This window comes from Arachis stenosperma, chromosome 1 (genome assembly GCF_014773155.1).
Source record: "Arachis stenosperma cultivar V10309 chromosome 1, arast.V10309.gnm1.PFL2, whole genome shotgun sequence".
Classification (NCBI taxonomy): Eukaryota; Viridiplantae; Streptophyta; class Magnoliopsida; order Fabales; family Fabaceae; genus Arachis; species Arachis stenosperma.
In genome coordinates, this window is record NC_080377.1 from 50,052,085 (window position 1) to 50,074,716 (window position 22,632).

Sequence of the window (22,632 nt, forward strand, 5' to 3'; positions counted from 1 at the left end):
CGTGTAGGGTCTCACTGTTGTCAGCAGCTACCTCCCATCCTCTCAGTGAAAGCGATTGCATATGTCCTGTCACGGCATAGCGGAATTCATCTGTCGGTTCTCAATCAGGCGCGGAATAGAATCCAGTGATTCTTTTGCGTTATCACTAACGCCCCCGCCCTCAGGGTTTGAAGCACGTCACAGTCATTCAGTCATTGAATCTTACTCAGAACACCACAGACAAGGTTAGACCTTCCGGATTCTCTTGAATGCTGCCATCAGGTCCTGCCTATACCACGAAGACTCCGAAGAATCCAAGAGATATTCACTAAGCCTCGAATGCTTGTAGAACAAGAATGGTTGTCAGTCACCTTGTTCATAGGTGAGAGTGGTGATGGGCGTCAATCATCACCATCATCATGTTGAAGAACAAGTGATATCTTGGTAAAAGAACAAGCGGAATTGAATGGAAGAACAATAGTAATTGCATTAATACTCGAGGTACAGCAGAGCTTCACACCCTTAATCTATGGTGTGTAGAAACTCCACCGTTGAAAATACATAAGCATAAGGTCCAGGCATGGCCGAATGGCCAGCCTCCCAAAGATCTAAGATAGCATAAAAGTGAAGATAGCTACCAAAGTCTACTAATACAATAGTAAAAGGTCCTATTAATAGTAAACTAGTAACCTAAGGTGTACAGAAATGAGTAAATGACATAAAATTCACTTCCGGGCCCACTTGGTGTGTGCTTGGGCTGAGCAATCAAGGAAATTCGTGTAGAGACCTTTTCTGGAGTTAAACGCCAGCTCCCATGCCAGTTTGGGCGTTTAACTCCAACTTTTATTCCTGTTCCGGCGTTTAACGCTGGAATTCCTGAGGCCGGATTGCTTCGCGGGTTTGGGCCATCAAATCTTGGACAAAGTATGGACTATTATATATTGCTGGAAAGCCCTGGATGTCTACTTTCCAACACCGTTGAGAGCGCGCCAATTGGGCTTCTGTAGCTCCAGAAAATCCACTTCGAGTGCAGGGAGGTCAGAATCCAACAGCATCTGCAGTCCTTTTTGGTCTCTGAATCAGATTTTTGCTCAGGTCCCTCAATTTCAGCCAGAAAATACCTGAAATCACAGAAAAACACACAAACTCATAGTAAAGTCCAGAAAAGTGAATTTTAAATAAAAACTAATAAAAATGTACTAAAATCTAACTAAAAGATATCAAAACATACTAAAAACAATGCCAAAAAGTATACAAATTATCCGCTCATCACTACGCGAACGCGTGCCCCACGCGGCCGCGTCATTTTTCAACAATGGCCATCCATGCGATCGCGTCACCCACGCAACCGCGTCACCCATATTTTGGCAAAATAAGATTTTGAACAGAGAGTTGTGAGGGTGCAAGGCTGCCCCCGCGCCAGTAGCACTAAACGGGTCACACGACCGCGTGATCGACGCAATCGCGTCATTAAACACAAGCACAAGTCGCGCGACCGCATGCCTCACGCAGCCGTGTCACCTGCGCCGCACAGCGTCCCTGGTTTACTGATTATCATGTCTTTCTTTTCTCCAAATCCTTATTTCTTTCTTCTTCTTCCTTCTTTCTTTCTCTTCTTCTCCCCCTTTACTCTTTTATTCCTTTAATTTAATGCATTTATCTGTTCTTTCCTTTTGGCTTCTTTTTCAATTCTTTTTCATGTATTTATATGTTGGTGTTGGAGTTTTATTTGACTAGTACTTTCTTTTATTTGAGCATGTGGCTACTCTGAGGAGAGATTTGACAATTGACATTCACTTACGGGTCTCATATACATTTGGATTACATTATTTTCATCCCTATTTTAACTTGCACACCTAATGTATTTGGAATTATCATTCACAATTGTCATCATTACACATGCTCTTTAATTTGGCACATTTATTACTTGATGCTTGATCTATGCTACTCATGCAATTGCCAGCATGCCAATAAACATCTTGCATCTACTTACCCTATCATGCACTTGTTTTATTCCCTTTGATGAACTTTTCACATGTTGTCATGACCATGTGTTCACTTCATTCATCTTTACCGTGCATTGATTATCACTCATACAATCCTCTTCCTTGCTCTATCTCTTTAAATTTAATTTACTTTCTCTTCCCTTTTTCAGGATGGCCACCAAGAAAGGTAAAGAGAAAGCTACTCCCAAACCACCAGTAAGGAAAGGAACACAAGAGAGCACTAGTTGAGGAACTACAACCCCCATCCACCTGCACATCTCAGCATGCACCGAGGACGGTGCAATATTTAAGTGTAGGGAGGTCGATACCGATCTCCACGGGTTAGTTAGTCCCTTCTCAACACCAATTTTTGTTTTTCATTGTTGTATTTGCATGTTTGATTGCATGTTTGTTTTTTGTTCATATTTTATCACTTGGTTGAAGTAATATTTTCTTTTTCAAGAAATTTTTATAGTATTTCACTAATTTGAATAAAACTTTTTGAAATACTTGTTTGAAAAAATATTATTTTGGAACATAGTTTAGAGCTCGAACACACAAAACATGTGAGATTTTGAGCTTATTTGAATTGGTTGCATTTTATCAACCAATATTTTATTTTTGGTGTGTGATTTTCTCTCTAAAATTGTGATCTTTGTCTTGCTTAATTCTATATTTCCATTATTTAATGTATGCATGCACTTATATGATTGAGGCCTTTGTTTCATTGAGCTTACATACCCATATGACCTTAACCCTTCATTTTCCCTTGCAAACCAATTTGAGCCTATATTTTTTACCCCTCTGTTCTTTATTTTAGCACATCATTAACTCTAAGCGAAAAACAATAATGTCCTTAATTTGAATCATTGGTTAGCTTAGACTAGTGAGAATGCTTATGAATTAAGTGTGGGGAAAAGTGGGTTTGGAAACATTTGGTTTGAAAATTGAGTATGTTAGAATTTTCAAAAAATGTGAAAGAAATGTTTGGGACATAATTCATGCATCCAATAATTTAATCATATGCATTGAGAAAATATATATATATATATATATATATATATATATATATAAGAGCAAAATAAGTGAAAGGGGACAAAATGCCCCAAAGTAAGTGGTGAAAGCAATGCATATGAGTTATACCTGAAATTAGAATGCATGAATATGTGGAAAACATGGTTAATGGATGGTTAGATGTTGTATTATGATTACATGGATTGTTTAAGTTAGGTGGGAAAGTTTAAGTTAATTAAGGATTCAGATTTTAGTCCACTTGGCCAAATACAATCCTACCTTAACCCTAACCCCATTACAACCCTTAAAAGACCTCTTGATATGTGTATCTGTGCATTAAATTTATGTTGATTGTTAGATGAAGAGCAAGCCTTAGAAAGCAAGGTTCGTAGAGAATCGAGAGAATCGAACCTAAAACACTTGAGTGATTAGAGTGATATACACTACTAGTGAGGGTTCGATGCTTGATTCTTTGTTCTCGGCTTTCATGAGCTATTTTCTTCTACGAGTCTATTTATACTTCATTTTTATGATTTGAATTAGTTAAATCCAGTTCATATTTAATCTTGGAGATTTATTTACTTTTAACCAAGTAGGTAGAAACATTTTGCATTTAGTTGCATTCATAGGTTGCATCTCATATATCCTACCATTCCTCTTCACTCTTTTAGTTATCTTGAGCTTAGCATGAGGACATGCTAATGTTTGAGTGTAGGGAGGTTGATAAACCACTATTTTATGGTTTATCTTATGCTCAATTGAGTGGTTTTTATCAACTCTTTACTCACTTATTCATACAATTTGCATGTTTTACATTTTCCTTCCTGATTTTGTGCTATGATTGAAAACATGCTTCTTTGATCTTATATTTACTTATTATTAAACCTCTCTTATTACCATTAGATGCTTTGATATGTGTGTTAAGTGTTTTCAGATATTATAAGGCAGGAATGGCTTGGAGGATGGGAAGGAAGCATGCAAAAGTGGAAGGAATATAATAAGTTGGAGAAATTGCTAAGCTGTCCTGCATGACCTCTTCGCACTCAAACGGCTATAACATCAGCTACAGAGGTCCAAACGACACGGTTCCAGTTTCGTTGGAAAGCTAACGTCCGGGGCTTCGATTTGATATATAATTTGCCATAGCTGACCCGACGCCAGGCGACGCGAACGCGTGAGTCACGCGGACGCATGACCTGGCAGGAACGCAACCTGCGCGGCCGCATGAGCTATGCGGCCGCGTCACTTTTCTGCGACCTGTACGGACCAGAAAGCATTGGAAGTGACTTCTGGGCTGTTTCCGACCTAGTTTTCAGCCCAGAGAACACAGATTAGAGGCTATAAAGTGGGGGGAAGGCATCCATTCATAACCATGCTATTCATAATTCTCTTTTTATTATTTTAAATGTAGTTTTCAGAGAGAGAGGTTCTCTCCTCTCTCTTAGGATTAGGATTTAGGACTTCTCTTAGTTTTAAGAGTGACTCTAAATCCCAGGTTCAATGTTCTTTGTATTTATTTATTTTCAATGTTCCATGTTTGGATTGATTTTCTTAATTAATGTTATTTGAGGTATTTCAGTTTATGATTGTTTTATTTATGAATGCTTTTTATTTAATTTAGATAGTTTCCCTTTTGGCTTTGGTTAAATAATTGGTGACTCTAGAGTTATCAAACTCATTGTTGATTGAAAATTGGATTTCTTCATTTCATTAATTCATATTCCAATAACTCTAGCATTTCCCAAGGAAAGACTAAGACTTGAGGATTCAAATTAATTCATCCACTTAACTTACCTTCATAGTTAAAGGTTAACAAGGTGAGAGAAAAATCCAATTCTCATTACAATTGATAAGGATAACTAGGATAGGACTTCCAGTTCTTATACCTTGCCAAAGGTTTATTTTACAGTTATTATTATTTTATTTTACTTGTCATTCAACTAACCTTTTACCTTAATCCAAAACTCCAAAACACACTTTTTCTATAACCAATAATAAGAACATACTTCCCTGCAATTCCTTGAGAAGACGACCCGAGGTTTAAATACTCGGTTATCAATTTTAAAGGGGTTTGTTACTTGTGACAACCAAAACTTTTGTACGAAGGGATTTCTGTTAGTTTAGAAGCTATACTTGCAACGCGAATATTTTTATAAATTCTTTACTAGCAAAAATCCTAACGTCAAAATGGCACCGTTGCCGGGGAATTGCAAACGTGTGCCTTATTATTGGTTATTATAAATATTTTTCAAAAAAAAATATTTTTCTTTTACTTGTTTATTTGTTTCTCCCTTTTTCCCTTATTTCTGATAACTACTATAAATTCTCACCCCTCTCGCTTTGAGTTTGGTTCTAACTTTGTTGAAAGAAATAGAAACCACAGCAGGAATATGCATCAAGGTCAGACCAATCAAGGATGGATGGAGCCAAGAGGATCTAATCAACCCTTTAGGCAACAACACCTTCCAAGATATCATGGACGAAGACCATTCTGCAATGCATACCAAAATGATAGATATCCTCAACATGACTTTGGACCACCATACTCACAAGCCTCTTTCAACCAAACACCTCCATATGACCCTAATCCTTATCCACCACACCAACCACCCTACGAGCCATACTTAGAACCACCACCTCAATATTCACCATCTCCATATCCTTATCAAGATGAACCACCTTCCTACCATGAACCCTTTCTCCTAACAAATGAACCCTCCTATCCACCCCAAACCTCCATGGAGAAAGCATTTACCGATCTAAACTCTACTATACAAGCTCTCGTCGCCCGAATTAGACCATCAAATACCTTCAACAATCAACCTTCAAGCTCTAATGCACTTCCTTTTCAACCACATAATGATCCACCCATCCCATCACCATAATCTATGGAAGAGCACCCACATCCATCAATCCAAGAGCAAGATGATCCCCATGATGCTATTGATATGGAACAAGAGAGAGGATCGTCTTTGCAAATCCATACGTCATAAGGAGCTAGAGGAGGCACTAAAGGTGAAGGTAGAAGAGACCCTTGAAGGTGAAGGAGTAATTGAAGGGAGTTGTCATGGAAAGGTAATCGTCAAGGAGGAACAAGAGTCAAGGGATTATTTCAAGGAAACAGCAGATCAATTTCATGCAACCCTTCATCAACTGGAGCAAGCAATAAATCAATTATCTTCTAAACATTCAGACATCCAACAGACTCCCATGGACCCATGTGGAGAATCCAATGAAGAACGTAGCATGAGGGAGACAATAGAGACTCCAGTGGACAATAAGGAGCAAGACTTTATATTGGAACAAGTGGAGAAAGCCATAATAATTGCAGAGGAAGAAGTGGTTGAAGATTTAGGAGATGCAGAACCTCCACGGGAACCTCAAGTTACAGAACCCTCTTCTAAGGAGTTTGAATTTATTGTTGAGGAAGGTGTACAACCTCCAAGGCATGTCATGATAGAAGACTTGGAAGAGGTTAATCAAGAGATGGAGATTCAAGAAGAAGAGGCACAACCTCTCATGCCCTTGGTAAGCAATGAAGAAGAGATTGAATTGGCAGAAAGCTACCAAGAGGAAGAGGTTGAGATTGAAGAAGCTTACAAAGAGGTGGAAGTTGTCAGAGAAGAGCACAAGGGAGTGGAGCTTGTAAATTCATTAGAAATATTTCTCCCAAGACCATTACCGTCCAACACAACGTTCAAGTGGGTAAAATTCCTATCCTTATCCTTTACTTTCACTCTTGAATATGGGCTACTGGAGATGGATGGTCAACTCAGAGCTCTCTGTGGCATCAAGAGTAAGAGGAAGATGGTTAGTGGTAAGTATTGTCCTGCAAGGTTCAACATGATTATGTGCTCAAAGTTTAAACGTAAAGGTTGGTGTAGAGCTCAGTTGAATGGGTCTAGAAAGTTATTTGGTAACTCCCCTGAGGATTCTAGAAAGTTATTTGACAGTTCTCCCGAGGATTCAGATTATTTGCTACCCGATGGAATCATGATGATCAACAAGAAGACGGGTGCACAAGCAAAGTTTGGGATCCCGGAGGATATTGGACGTACAAACATTGGTGGGGATTCCGGGATCAGTACAAGCATAAGCCACCATAACAAGGAGCTCGTCAAATGTCCAACTTAAGGACTTTAACTTAAAGTGCTAGGTGGGAGACAACCCACCGTGGTATGATCGTTCCTTTTTCATTTTTATTTAGTTTTATTTGTTTTCGAGTTTTATTTTATTTTATTATATTGAACCTGGAGTTTTGCATCACATTCATATTAACACTGCATTCTGCATTTTTTTTCAGATTCAAGAAAAAAATCACGTAAGCGACGCGTCCGCGTCACCAGTGCAATGGGAAGAAAAAAAAACAAACAGAAAGTCACGCGAGAGCGTGGCTGGAGGCGCGCCTTGAGCATAATTTGACCCCACGCGACCGCGTCGCTTACGCGACTGCGTCGCTTACGCGACCGTGTCATGTGGAATTTTAGCCTCCCACGCGACCACGTCACCCACGCGGCCGCGTGCCATGAAAATCGACGTCAAAAAAGGTGCATGGCCGAAAGTTGTGCTGGAATTGGGCTGGACTCGTGCTAGAAGCCCAAGCCATCCCACGCGGCCGCGTCATCTTTCAAAAAAGGCCATCCACGCGATCGCGTCACCCACGCGACCGCGTCACCCAGATTGTTGGCAAAATGCAATTCAAACAGAGAGTTGTGCGAATGCAAGGCTGCACTCGCGCCACTAGCACAAATCAATTGTCGCAATCGCGTGACCCACGCGTCCGCGTCGGCTGACCTTATTGCGCACCACGCGGTCGCGTCACCCACGCGACCGCGTCGCCAGCGTCGCACACCTTAACCTAATAGGCCAAAATATTTTATCTTTTTTCCCCAATCCTAATTTTTCCTCCCTTCTTTCTTACTTACCTCTTCTTCCTTTCTTTCACTTCTCATTCTTCTTATCTCTTATTTTATTTAATTTATTTGCATACTTTCATTCATTCTATTATTTTCATTGGTGTTAGAAATTTATTTGGGTCATTATTTTCTATATTTTTGTGAATTGTTTGACAATTATATATTACTTTTTAAAGGGTTGCTTGCATGTTCAATTTATTATTTTCATTAGATTATTTACCATGCATGCTAAGTGTTTGTGAAAAAGTGCATATGGCATCATGCACTTTTCTACATTATTCTATTCCACTATTTAATGCCTGCTTTTCACAAATTCCCTTTATTATTTTATTAATTAAATTTAATTGTCAATACAAACGTGATAGTTTGTTACGAAGTGATGTTTGATCTATGCTACTCATGCCCTTGCCGGCATGCCAATAAAAATCTTGCATCTACTTACCCTATCTTGCACTTGTTTTATTCCCTTTGATGAACTTTTCACATGTCGTCATGACCATGTGTTACCTTCATTGATCTTTACCGTGCATTGACTATCACTCACTTATTCCTCTTCCTTGCTCTATCTCTTTAATTTTATTTACTTTCTCTTCCCTTTTTCATGATGGCCACCAAGAAGGGTAAAGAGAGAAAGCTACTCCCAAACCACTGGCAAGGACAAGAACACAAAAGAGCACTAGCTAAGGAACTACAACCCCCATCCACCTGTACATCTCAGCATGCACCGAGGACGGAGCAATCTTTAAGTGGGGGAAGGTCAATACCGATCTCCACGGGTTAGTTAGTACCTTATCAACACCAATTTTTATTTTTCATTGTTGCATTTGCATGTTTGATTGCATGTTTATTTTTTTGTGCATATTTTACCACTTGGTTAAAGTAATATTTTCTTTTTCAATAAATTTTTATAGTATTTCACTACTTTGAATAAAACTTTTTGAAAAACTTGTTTGAAGAAATATTATTTTGGAACATTTTTTAGAGCCCGAACACACAAAACCAGTGAGATTTTGAGCCTATTTGATTGGTTGCATTTTATCAACCAATATTTTATTTTTGGTGTGTGTTTTTCTCTCTAAAATTGTGATCTTTATCTTGCTTAATTCTATATTTCCATTGTTTAATGTATGCATGCACTGATATGATTGAGGCCTTTGTTTCACTAAGCTTACATACCCATATGGCCTTAACCTTTCATTATCCTTTGCAAACCAATTTGAGCCTAATCTACCCATTTGTTCTTTACTGTAGCTCATTACTAACTCTAAGCAGAAAACAATAATGTCTTTAATTTGAATCCTTGGTTAGCTTAGACTAGTAAAAGTGCTCATGATTTAAGTGTGGGGAAGTTGGGTTTGAAATTATTTGGTTTGAATAATTGGGTGTTGTATATTTTAGTGAAAATGTGCAAAATAATAGTTGAGCACATATTATTGCATTTAATACTTTAATCATATGCATTGAGAAAAATAAAAAAAAAGAAGAGAAAAAGAAAAAGAAAAGAGCAATTAATAAAAGGGGACAAAATGCCCCAAAGTAAGTGTTGGTATTAATGCATATGTACTAAACTCAATGTTAGGATGCATGAACATGTGGAAAGCACAGTTAATGGGAAGTTAGATTTTGCATTTTAATTAAATGGATTGCTTAAGTTAGGTGTGAAGTTTATGTTAATTAAGGATTCAAATTTTAGTCCACTTAGCCAAATACAATCCTACCTTGACCCTAACCCCATTACAACCCTTAAAAGACCTCTTGATTTGTGTATTGGTGCATTAAATTTTTGTTGATTGTTAGATGAAGAGCAAGTTAGAGAAAGCAAGATTAGTAGAGAATTGAGAGAATTGACCCTAGACACTTGAGAGTTAGAGTGATATACACTACCAAGTAAGGGTTCAGCGCTTAATTCTATGTTCCCTGCTTTTATGAGCTATCTTCTTCTTGCAATTTATTTGTATTGTATTTTGTGATTTGAATTAGTAAAATCCAGTTCATATTTATTCTTGAAAGATTTATTTACTTTTTCACCAAGTAGGTAGAAACATTTTTGCATTTAGTTGCATTCGTAGGTTGCATCTCATACATTCTATCATTCCTCTTCATCTCTTTATAGTTTCTCTTGAGCTTAGCATGAGGACATGCTATTGTTTAAGTGTGGGGAGGTTGATAAACCACTATTTTATGGTTTATCTTATGTTCAATTGAGTGGTTTTTATCAACTCTTTACTCACTTATTCATATAATTCGCATGTTTTACATTTTCCTTCCTGATTTTGTGCTATGATTGAAAGCATGCTTCTTTGATCTTATATTTACTTATTATTAAACCTCTCTTATTACCATTAGATGCTTTGATATGTGTGTTAAGTGTTTTCAGATATTATAAGGCATGAATGGTTTGGAGGATGGGAAGGAAGCCTGCAAAAGTGAAAGGAATACAATAAGTTGGAGAAATTGCTAAGTTGTCCAGCCTGACCTCTTCGCACTCAAACGACTATAACTTTAGCTACAGAGGTCCAAACGATGCGGTTCCAGTTGCGTTGGAAAGCTAACGTCCGGGGCTTCGATTTGATATATAATTTGCCATAGCTGCCCCGACGCCAGGTGACGCGAACGTGTGAGTCACGCGGACGCATGACCTGGCAGGAACGCAACCCGCGCGGCCGCGTGAGCCATGCTGCCGCGTCACTTTTCCGCGACCTGTACGGACCAGAAAGTGCTGGAAGTGACTTCTGGGCTATTTATGACCCAGTTTTCAGCCCAGGGAACACAGATTAGAGGCTATAAAGTGGGGGAAGGCATCCATTCATAACTATACTATTCATAATTCCCTTTTTATTATTTTAGATGTAGTTTTCAGAGAGAGAGGTTCTCTCCTCTCTCTTAGGATTAGGATTTAGGACTTCTCTTAGTTTTAAGAGTGACTCTAAATCCCAAGTTCAATAACAATAAAAATACCTCAAAAGGGAAAAGGCTAGAGTTATTGGAATATGAATTAATAAAATGAAGAAATCCAATTTTCAATCAACAATGAGTTTGATAACTCTAGAGTCACCAATTATTTAACCAAAGCCAAAAGGGAAACTAGCTAAATTAAATAAAAAGCATTCATAAATAAAACAATCATAAACGGAAATACCTCAAATAACATTAATTAAGAAAATCAATCCAAACATGGAACATTGAAAATAAATAAATACAAAGAACATTGAACATGGGATTTAGAGTCACTTCTAAAACTAAGAGAAGTCTTAAATCCTAATCCTAAGAGAGGAGAGAACCTCTCTCTCTGAAAACTACATCTAAAATAATAAAATGAGAATTATGAATAGCATTATTATGAATGGATGCATTTTCCCACTTTATAGCCTCTAATCTGTGTTCTCTGGGCCGAAAATTGGGTCAGAAACAGCCCAGAAGTCACTTCCAGCGCTTTTTGGTCCGTACAGGGCGCGGCCAAGTGACGCAAGGCGCCGCCGACGCGGCCGCGCGGATTAAAGTTCGCAGATGCGACGCGTCCGCGTGGATCACACATTCGCATCGCTTACCGTCAGGGCAACTATGGCATATTATATATCAAATCGAAGCCCCAGATGTTAGCTTTTTAACGCAACTGAAACTGCGTCGTTTGGACCTCTGTAGCTAAAGTTATAGCCGTTTGAGTGCAAAGCGGTCAGGCTGGACAGCTTAACAACTTCTTCAACTTTTTGTATTCCTTCCACTTTTGCATGCTTCCTTTCCATCCTCCAAGCCATTCCTGCCCTATAATATCTGAAAACACTTAACACACATATCAAGGCATCTAATGGTAATAAGAGAGGATTAATAATAAGCAAATATAAGATCAAAGAAGCATGTTTTCAATTATAGCACAAATTCCATAAGGAAAACGTAAAACATGCGATTAGTATGAATAAATGGGTAAAGAGTTGATAAAAACCACTCAATTGAGCACAAGATGAACCATGAAATAGTGGTTTATCAAAGTTCTATCCTTGTTAGAATTTTATCAAGAGCAATTAATAATTAGTCATTGTTTACATTTAGTTAACCCTCAACGAATGAAGGAAAGTCAAATTAAAAGTCAACTTCTATTCATACGTCCTGATCCTCTCCCTTGGGAAGGATTAGAGTTAGTGACTAACAAGCCAACCAACAATGAACTCAAGGTTCTCCTTTTAATCATCTTCCAATCAAGTTGGGGAATTACTCCATCATCATAATTGTAGACTTCACAAAATCAATAGAAGAAATATGAAAAGACATAATAAATAATAATAAAAGAGATTAATTAAAAGTAAAAATAGTCTTGTATTAATAAACTATGAAAAATAATCTAATGTCAACTCTAGATAAATTAGGAATATGGAAGAGTAAATGAAAAGTGAAATAACAAGCTATATTGACTAGTACCGGAGGTAGACTCTTCTCAAAAGCTAAAGCCAAAATTCTTCAAAATCCTAATTTATGAATGTTCAAGTGAGAAACCTAGGAGATGAGTAAATTCAGATCTAAAAACATGAAATTATGCGGAATGAATTGTTGTTCTTGTCTCTACATGTTTCCTGGCTCTAATCTATATTTCTGGGCCGAAAATTGGGTTGAAATACGGCCCAGAATCTGTGCCAGCGACTTCTGTAATTCTGCAGATCGCGCATGTCACGCGGCCGCGTCGTCCACGCGTTCGCGTCACTCAGCGTTTCTCGTACCACGCGTGCGCATCGTCCACGCATTCGCGTCGTTCGTGCAGCTTCCAATCCGCGCGGTCGCGTCAGGCATGCGAGCGCGTCACTCTGATTTCTTCTATTTCACGCGGTCACGTGAGCCATGCGACCGCGTGACTTCTCGCTGGTCATCTCCTTAATTCTTTATGTTCCTTCCATTTTTGCACGCGTCCTCTTCATTCCTTACGCCATCCTTGCCCTGTGAAGCTTGAAACACTTAACACACAGATCACGGCATCGAATGTTACGAAGGAAGATAAAAATATACAACTAAAAGGTCTTTAGGAAGCAAGTTATCAATCACAGAATATTTTTAGGAAGGAATTGTAAATATATGCAAATCATACGAATAAGCAGGTGAAGACTTGATAAAACCACACAATTAAACACAATAGGAATCATAAAATAGTGGTTTATCAATCTCCACACACTTAAAAATTAGCATGTCCTCATGCTAAGTTTAAGGAGATAAATATGAATGAATAGGAACATGTAAGACTCATGCAATGCAACCTATACACATATGAATGCAATTATTTGATTTTGTCTACATGATTAAAAATAGATAAGTTCTCTAAGACAAAACATGGGGCAGATTTCACTAATTCAATTCATATTGTAAAAGCAGATAAATTTGTAAGAAGATAGCTCGTGAAAGCAGGGAATACAGGACTGAGCATTGAACCCTTACTATTGGTGCGTGTGCACTCTAATCATCTCCAGTATATGGGGTAATCACTCTATCCTTCTCTAATCATGCTTTCAAAAATTTTGTTTTTCACCTAATCAATCAACAATTTTAAAATGCCAATGCAAACATCATGAGGTCTTTTCATGGTTGTAATGGGGCGAAGGTAAGGGTGAGGGTACACATATGGCTAAGTGAGCTTATACATTGAATCTTTAATTAACCTAAGCTCTCACCTAAAATACATCTATTCTATATAATTTTAACATTCATCTTAGCTACCCAAAATCTCCTTTTCACATTCCATATTCATGCATCAACCTTTATTTTAACTTTATCACATGTGCATTGATTATTAAACTCTGACTTATCATTAGGGTGATTTTGTCCCCTTATTTACTAACATAAAGGAAAGTTTTTTTTTTAATATAGCTTATCAATGCACATAGATTTGTAATGTTCTTTTATGGTTTCACATGAATATGTACCCAATTTCCCTTTATTTCATCATGACATATTCTCCTATTACCCTTTATTCCCACAATTTTCCCATACTTAGTTAACACACATTCTATCTTAAGCTAACCAAAGATTCAATTGGGATTTTTTATTATTTTTCTGCATAAGGCTAGTAATGTGGTAAAATATAGAAAAAATGGGATTAACAACGGCTCAAAGTGGTTAACAAAGGTAATTAAAAGGGTTGGCTTATTTGGGATATGTGAGCTAAACAAATAATGGCCTCAATCATATGCATGCACATAACACATTAACATTGGACATATAGGATAAAACAAAATTCAGATTACAATCATAGAGAAGAAAACACACGAGAAATAAAAATGTTTATGGTTAAATAGTGTAACCATGTATTTAGGTTCAAAGTCTCACGGGTTGTGTGTTCTTTTAGCTCAAAAATCCTATTCCAATTTCAACTTCAAACAAATTTAACATAAGTGTTTTGATTTAAATTAGTGAAATTTTTGAAAAAATATATGGTCTTAAAAGAAACTTATTATATTTTCAATCAGGTAGAACATGCATGCAATTAACTTATTAATATGCAATCTATCCTATTCTAAAGAAAAAGAAGTTGGTGTTAGGGAGAAAGAATTACCTCCGGAAGTCAGGTACTGACCGACCTCCCCACACTTAAGGCTTTGCACCGTCCTCGGTGCCATCTGTCAGGAATAAGGGTGGGCTGGTCGCAGTATCTCCACAGTTGGGACCGTCATGGCTCCTTGTGCTGGTAAAGGAAGTAGAGTCCGGAGTGCCTAGGTCCTCGTCAGGTATGTAGTTGCCTGTGAGTAGCTCTGTGAGGTATTTGAATCGGCGGTGGTTGCGGCACTCCCAGAGCTTTGCCTTCTGGTCTTGTTGGTCCAACCTCTTCAGTATTTGATGCAGCAGCTGACTAGTAGATGGTAGAATGTCTACAGCATCTTCTGTGGACTGGCTGGTAGTGGCAGGTGGTGGCCTGAGATATCTTCCGTTAGGGACGTACTGATCATCCCATGAAAGTATGGCTTTGGTGTCCCCAGCTCTGTAGGAGACTCCGGCTGCTGAGATAAGATTTGAGACCAAAGCGGGGAAAGGAAGGTTGCCCACGATTTGCACGTGTCCCATAGCATTCCGGATGTGTCTCGGTATATTTAGAGGCTGGTCTGTGAGGATGCACCATAGTAGAACGGCCATGTCTACGGTGAATGAGGACTCATAAGTGCTTGGAAAGACGTAATGGGACATAATTTGTACCCATACGTGAGCCTCTAAGGTAAGTGCGGAAGCCAAGATTCCCTTAGGACGGGAACGACGGTATCCGAAGATCCATTTGCGGCCAGGTTGTGCGATAACGCTGAGAACAGCGTCCCAGTCAAATTTGTATGCCTGGCGCTTGAGTGCGGCTTCTTGAAATGCGTCTAATCCTTCCAGAGCAGGGGGAAGATTCAGGGCTCGCTGAATGGCCTCTTCTATAATGGGGACTTGCTTCTGACGGACATAAACAGATTGCAGGGTCGGCAGGTAGAAGTTGGAGTAGAACTCAACAACCCAAGAAAGATTAACCTGTCGTGGCTATCTCTGTAGGAATCCCTAATGTCTTTGTGCAATTTGTGGCTCAACAAAGTTGGCAATACGAGGTGGAAGGATAAGAAGGTGTTCGTTGTTGTAATTCTAAGCTGCTAGAATGGGGAACATCTGCTCACAGTAACGATTGAGAAATCGTGCAGTGTCCTTTACTGGGAATGCTTTTTCCTTTTCATCGTCGTTGATAATCCTTTTAATTCTTTTTATTGAGGGCTTAATTGCAGTTGAAGAAGGCTCTGCCACTAATGCTCTTTTTGTTCCTTTTCTTGCTGTGGATTTGGGGGTAGCTTTCTCCTTGCCTTTCTTGGTGGCCATCCTGAAAGGGAACGAGTAAAGACATGAATATTTCAAGGGTTATAGCAAGGAAAAGAATGGGAAATGTGGTAATCAATGCACAGGAAGGGATAATGATGTGAACACATGGTCATGACTACATGTGGCAAATCAATAAAGGAAATAAAGCAAGTGCATGTGATGACAGTTAAATGCCAGGTATTTATTGGCATACCGGCAAGGGCATGAGTAGCCTAGATCAAGCATTCAATGTCCAAGTTAGATTACCAAGTCTTTCCAACTAACAATGTGCTTGTAATAACAATTATATTTAATTAATAAAATATAAAATGGGTTTTGTGAAAAGCAGGCATTTAGAGTAGTAGATTGAAAGAAATCTAAAAATAGTGCAAAATGCCATATGGGCGTTTTCACACACACATAGCATGCATGTTAAATAAGGTATGGAAAATTTAATTTTGAACATGCAAGTAACCCTATAAAAATAATATATAATTGTTAAACAAGTCTTAAACAATTTACAAGCAACATATAAGAATAATGACCCAAATAAATTTCTAACACCAATAGAAGGAAGAAGAAAAGAAAAAGAAAACATGGATAGAGATAGTAGAAGAGAAAGAAAAAGAAAACATGAAAATAAGAAGAGTAAAGAAAAAGTAGGGAGGGGAGAAGAGAAGAAAAAACCTTGATAATGGTGGTAGGAAAGAGGGGGTAGAAGAGAGAAAGAAGGAGGGGACAAATAAAATAGGAATGGGATGAGAAAAGAAAAGATAATCTGGCAGATTTGAATGAGTTGGGCGGCGCAAGCGACGCGGACGCGTGGGGCACTGATGAGCGGATAATTTGTATACTTTTTGGCATTGTTTTTAGTATGTTTTGATATCTTTTAGTTAGATTTTAGTACATTTTTATTAGTTTTTATTTAAAATTCACTTTTCTGGACTTTACTATGAGTTTGTGTGTTTTTCTGTGATTTCAGGTATTTTCTGGCTGAAATTGAGGGACCTGAGCAAAAATCTGATTCAGAGACCAAAAAGGACTGCAGATGCTGTTGGATTCTGACCTCCCTGCACTCGAAGTGGATTTTCTGGAGCTACAGAAGCCCAATTGGCGCGCTCTCAACGGTGTGGAAAGTAGACATCCAGGGCTTTCCAGCAATATATAATAGTTCATACTTTGTCCAAGATTTGATGGCCCAAACCCGCGAAGCAATCCGGCCTCAGGAATTCCAGCGTTAAACGCCGGAACAGGAATAAAAGTTGGAGTTAAACGCCCAAACTGGCATGGGAGCTGGCGTTTAACTCCAGGAAAGGTCTCTACACGAATTTCCTTGATTGCTCAGCCCAAGCACACACCAAGTGGGCCCGGAAGTGGATTTTTATGTCATTTACTCATTTCTGTACACCTTAGGTTACTAGTTTACTATTAATAGGACCTTTTACTATTGTATTAGTAGACTTTGGTAGCTATCTTCACTTTTATGCTATCTTAGATCTTTGGGAGGCTGGCCATTCGGCCATGCCTGGACCTTATGCTTATGTATTTTCAACGGTGGAGTTTCTACACACCATAGATTAAGGGTGTGAAGCTCTGCTGTACCTCGAGTATTAATGCAATTACTATTGTTCTTCCATTCAATTCCGCTTGTTCTTTTACCAAGATATCACTTGTTCTTCAACATGATGATGGTGATGATTGACGCCCATCACCACTCTCACCTATGAACAAGGTGACTGACAACCATTCTTGTTCTACAAGCATTCGAGGCTTAGTGAATATCTCTTGGATTCTTCGGAGTCTTCGTGGTATAGGCAGGACCTGATGGCAGCATTCAAGAGAATCCGGAAGGTCTAACCTTGTCTGTGGTGTTCTGAGTAAGATTCAATGACTGAATGACTGTGACGTGCTTCAAACCCTGAGGGCGGGGGCGTTAGTGATAACGCAAAAGAATCACTGGATTCTATTCCGCGCCTGATTGAGAACCGACAGATGAATTCCGCTATGCCGTGACAGGACATATGCAATCGCTTTCACTGAGAGGATGGGAGGTAGCTGCTGACAACAGTGAGACCCTACACGAGCTTGCCATGGAAAGGAGTAAGAAGGATTGGATGAAGGCTGTAGGAAAGCAGAGAGACGGAAGGGAAGGCATCTTCATACACTTGTCTGAAGCTCTTACACCAATGATATACATAAGTATCACTATCTTTATCTTTTATGTTATTTTCGTTCATCATCATCATATACATTTGAGTTTGCCTGACTAAGATTTACAAGATGACCATAGCTTGCTTCAATACTAACAATCTCCGTGGGATCGACCCTTACTCACGTAAGGTTTATTACTTGGACGACCCAGTGCACTTGCTGGTTAGTTGTGCGAAGTTGTGTAATGCCATGGTATTGAGCGCACCAAGTTTTTGGAGCCATTACCAGGGATTATGAGAGTTGTGAAAAAGTATAGTTCACAATTTCGCCGACCAAGTTTTTGGCGCCGTTGCCGGGGATTGTTCATGTTTTGAGCAAGCTTTTGGTAACATCAGAGCCAAGATCCGGCAACAACATCAAATTTTTGGTGTTATTGCCCGGGATTGTTTAGGCTGGACAACTGACGGTTCATCTTGTTGCTTAGATTAGGTATTTTTTTTCGAAATTCTTGAAGGTGAATTCTAGAGTTTCATGATGATTTGTTGAAATCTGGCTGGCTGAGAAGCCATGTCTAATCTGATTGGACCGAGGTTTCAACTTATCACCACAAGAGCTTGTTGATTTCGTATCAATCTTGCTGTTGGAGCAGTGATTTGCTAAGGCTTGGCTGACCTTGGTCATGTCTAGTGTTTTGGACCGAAGCTTTCTTTGAAAGCTTGGCTGGCTGTGAAGCCATGTCTAATTCCTGGACCGGAGTCTTAGACTAGCATTGCACTGATTCCTGGAATTCTCATTAAGAATTTTGATACTTTTTTTCACTTAATTTTCGAAAAATACAAAAAAAATTTACAAAACCAAAAAGACCAAAAATATTTGATGTTTCTTGCATAAGTTTAGTGTCTCATCTTAAGTTTGGTGTCAAATGCATGTTTTTGTTATAATTTTCGAATTCATGCATATATTTCTTTGTTTTGATCTTTGAATTCTATTGACTTGAAGTATTTTGTGTGTCTCATATGCATTTTCATGTTGTTAGTGTCAGTAGTACACAAACTGCTAAGTTTGGTGTCTTGCATGCATTGTTAATTGATTCCTTTTGCATTTTGATTATCAAAAATCCAAAAATATTTTTAATTTGTGTCCTTTCAAGTCAATGATACAAAGAATTGAAGATTCAAAACATGCTGCAGAGGAATTATACAGAAAAAGCTGAGCATTCAAAAATGCCCAGTGAAGAAGGCAGACTGGCGTTTAAACGCCAGCCAGGGTACCTGGTTGGGCGTTTAACGCCCAAAAAGGGTGCATTTTGGGCGTTAAACGCCAGAATGTATACCATTCTGGGCGTTTAACGCCAGGATGGTGCAGGGGGAAGATTTTGTTTTCAAAATCAAATTTTTTTTTAGTTTTTCAAAATCAAATCTTTCTCAAATCAAATCTTTTCAATCAAATGTTTTCAAAATCAATTTCTTTCCTTTTTAAAAGATACTTACTAACAATTAATGATTTGATTGAACATCACAAGATTGTTACCTTTTCTGTTGAGAAAGGTTTGAATGTTTCAAATCATATCTTTTCTTGTTAGGCAAGTCATTCTTTTTTAAAATCATATCTTTTCAAATGGTTTTCAAATCATATCTTTTAAAAATGTTTTCAAATCATATCTTCTCAATCACATCTTTTTTTAAACTCATAACCTTTCAATTAAATCTTTTTAACCACATCTTTTTCAAAACAGTTTTCAATCAAATCTTTTTAATTTCTAATTTCAAATTCTTTTTCAAAAATCACTTAATTTCTTTTCCACTTTTATTTTCGAAAATTAATTAATGTTTTTCAAAATAATTTCAAAATTTTTCACTTGATTTTCGAAAATAAACTTCCCTCCTTCCCACATCCTTCTATTTATGGAGTGCCACTCCTTCTCAATGCACAATTCGAACCTTATCTAACTAAAGTTCGAATTTATCTTCTCCTTCTTCTTTCTATTTCTCTTTTCCTCTGACACTTAAAGGAATCTCTATACTGTGACATAGAGGATTCCACATTTTCTTGTTCCCTTCTCTTTCATATGAGCAGGAGCAAGGACAAAGGCATTCTTGTTGAAGCTGATCCTGAACCTGAAAGGACTTTGAAGAGAAAGCTAAGAGAAGCCAAAGCACAACTCTCTTTAGAGGACCTGACCGAATTCTTCAAGGAAGAAAACATGGCAGCAGAAAACAACAACAATGCAAACAATGCAAGGAAGGTGCTGGGTGACTTTACTGCACCTACTCCTGATTTTTATGGGAGAAGCATCTCTATCCCTACCATTGGAGCAAACAACTTTGAGCTTAAGCCTCAATTAGTTTCTCTAATGCAACAGAATTGCAAGTTCCATGGACTTCCAATGGAAGATCCTCATCAGTTTTTAGCTGAATTCTTGCAAATCTGTGACACAGTCAAGACTAATGGGGTTGACCCTGAAGTCTATAGACTGATGCTATTCCCTTTTGCTGTAAGAGACAGAGCTAGAATATGGTTGGACTCTCAACCTAAAGAAAGCCTGGACTCATGGGAAAAGCTAGTCAATGCCTTCTTGGCAAAGTTCTTTCCACCACAAAGATGGAGTAAGCTTAGAGTGGAAGTCCAAACCTTCAGACAGAAGGATGGAGAATCCCTCTATGAAGCTTGGGAAAGATACAAACAATAAATCAGAAAATGTCCTTCTGACATGCTTTCTGAATGGAGCATCATAGGTATTTTCTATGATGGTCTCTCTGAACTATCTAAGATGTCCTTGGATAGCTCTGCAGGAGGATCTCTTCATCTGAAGAAGACGCCTACTGAAGCTCAAGAACTGATTGAAATGGTTGCAAATAACCAATTCATGTACACTTCTGAAAGAAATCCTGTGAACAATGGGACTAGTCAGAAGAAAGGAGTTCTTGATATTGACACTCTGAATGCCATTTTGGCCCAGAATAAAATATTGACTCAACAAGTCAATTTGATTTCTCAAAGTCTGTCTGGAATGCAAAATGCACCAAACAGTACTAAGGAAGCTTCATCTGAGGAAGAAGCTTATGATCCTGAGAACCCTTCCATGGAAGAGGTAAATTACCTAGGAGAACCCTATGGTAACACCTATAATTCTTCATGGAGAAATCACCCAAATCTTTCATGGAAGAATCACGAGAGACCTCAACAAGGTTTCAATAACAATGGTGGAAGAAACAGGTTTAACAATGGCAAGCCTTTTCCATCATCTTCTCAGCAACAGACAGAGAGCTCTAAGCAGAATAATTCTGACTTAGCAACCATGGTCTCTGATCTGATCAAAACCACTCAAAGTTTCATGACTGAAACTAGATCTTCCATTAGGAATTTGGAAGGACAAGTGGGTCAGCTGAGCAAGAAAATTACTGAACTTCCTCCAAGCACTCTCCCAAGTAACACTGAAGAAAATCCAAAAGGAGAGTGCAAAGCCATAAACATGGCCGAATTCTGGGAGGAAGAAGAGGCAGTGAACGCCACTGAGGAAGGCCTCACTGGACGTCCACTGGCCTCTAATGAGTTCCCCAATGAGGAACCTTGGGAATCTGAGGCTCAGACTGAGACCATAGAGATTCCCTTGGACTTGCTACTGCCTTTCATGAGCTCTGATGAGTATTCTTCCTCTGAAGAGGATGAGTATGTCACTGAGGAGCAAGTTGCTAAATACCTTGGAGCAATCATGAAGCTAAATGACAAGTTATTTGGAAATGAGACTTGGGAGGATGAACCTCCTTTGCTCACCAAAGAACTGGATGACTTGTCTAGGCAGAAACTGCCTCAAAAGAGGCAGGATCCTGGGAAGTTTTCTATACCTTGTACCATAGGCACCATGACCTTCAAGAAGGCCTTGTGTGACTTAGGGTCAAGTGTAAACCTCATGCCCCTCTCTGTAATGGAGAAATTAGGGATCTTTGAGGTGCAAGCTGCAAAAATCTCACTAGAAATGGCAGACAACTCAAGAAAACAAGCCCATGGACTTGTAGAGGATGTTCTGGTTAAGGTTGAAAACCATTACATTCCTACTGATTTCATAGTCCTAGAGACTGGGAAGTGCATGGATGAATCCATCATCCTTGGCAGACCATTCCTAGCCACAGCAAAGGCTGTGATTGATGTTGATAGAGGAGAGTTGATCATTCAAGTGAATGAAGAATCCATGGTGTTTAAGGCCCAAGGATATCCCTCTATCATCATGGAGAGGAAGCATGAAGAGCTTCTCTCAAAACAGAGCCAAACAGAGCCCCCACAGTCAAACTCTAAGTTTGGTGTTGGGAGGCCACAACCAAACTCTAAGTTTGGTGTTGAAACCCCACATTCAAACTCTAAGTTTGGTGTTGGGAGGTTTCAACAAGGTTCTGAGTGTTTCTGAGGCTCCATGGGAGTCCTCTGTCAAGCTAATGACACTAAAGAAGCGCTTGTTGGGAGGTAACCCAATGTTTTATAATTAATTATTTTCTTTTGTTATTTTATCTTTTTTGTAGGTTGATGATCATAAGAAGTCACAAAAACAATGAAAAAAGCAAAAACAAAATGAAAAACAGGAAGAAAAACAGCACACCCTGGAGGAAGATGCTGCTGGCGTTCAAACGCCAGTCAGCCTAGCAGTTGGGCGTTTAACGCCCAGTCTGGCACCTTTCTGGGCGTTTAACGCCAGAAAAGGGCACCAGACTGGCGTTAAACGCCAGTAAAGGGCAACAACCTGGCGTTAAACGCCAGGAATGGGCACCAGCCCGGCGTTTAACGCCAGAAATGGGTCAAAACGTGGA

General features: G+C 38.8%; 1 non-coding gene across 1 annotated transcript; it reads right to left on the bottom strand.

The window, feature by feature from the left end:
• Window positions 1-20,441: 20,441 nt before the first annotated feature.
• LOC130953308 (small nucleolar RNA R71) lies at window positions 20,442-20,549 on the bottom strand. The gene has a single exon (XR_009075483.1). It is a non-coding gene; the product is annotated as a small nucleolar RNA R71 (small nucleolar RNA).
• Window positions 20,550-22,632: the final 2,083 nt, after the last annotated feature.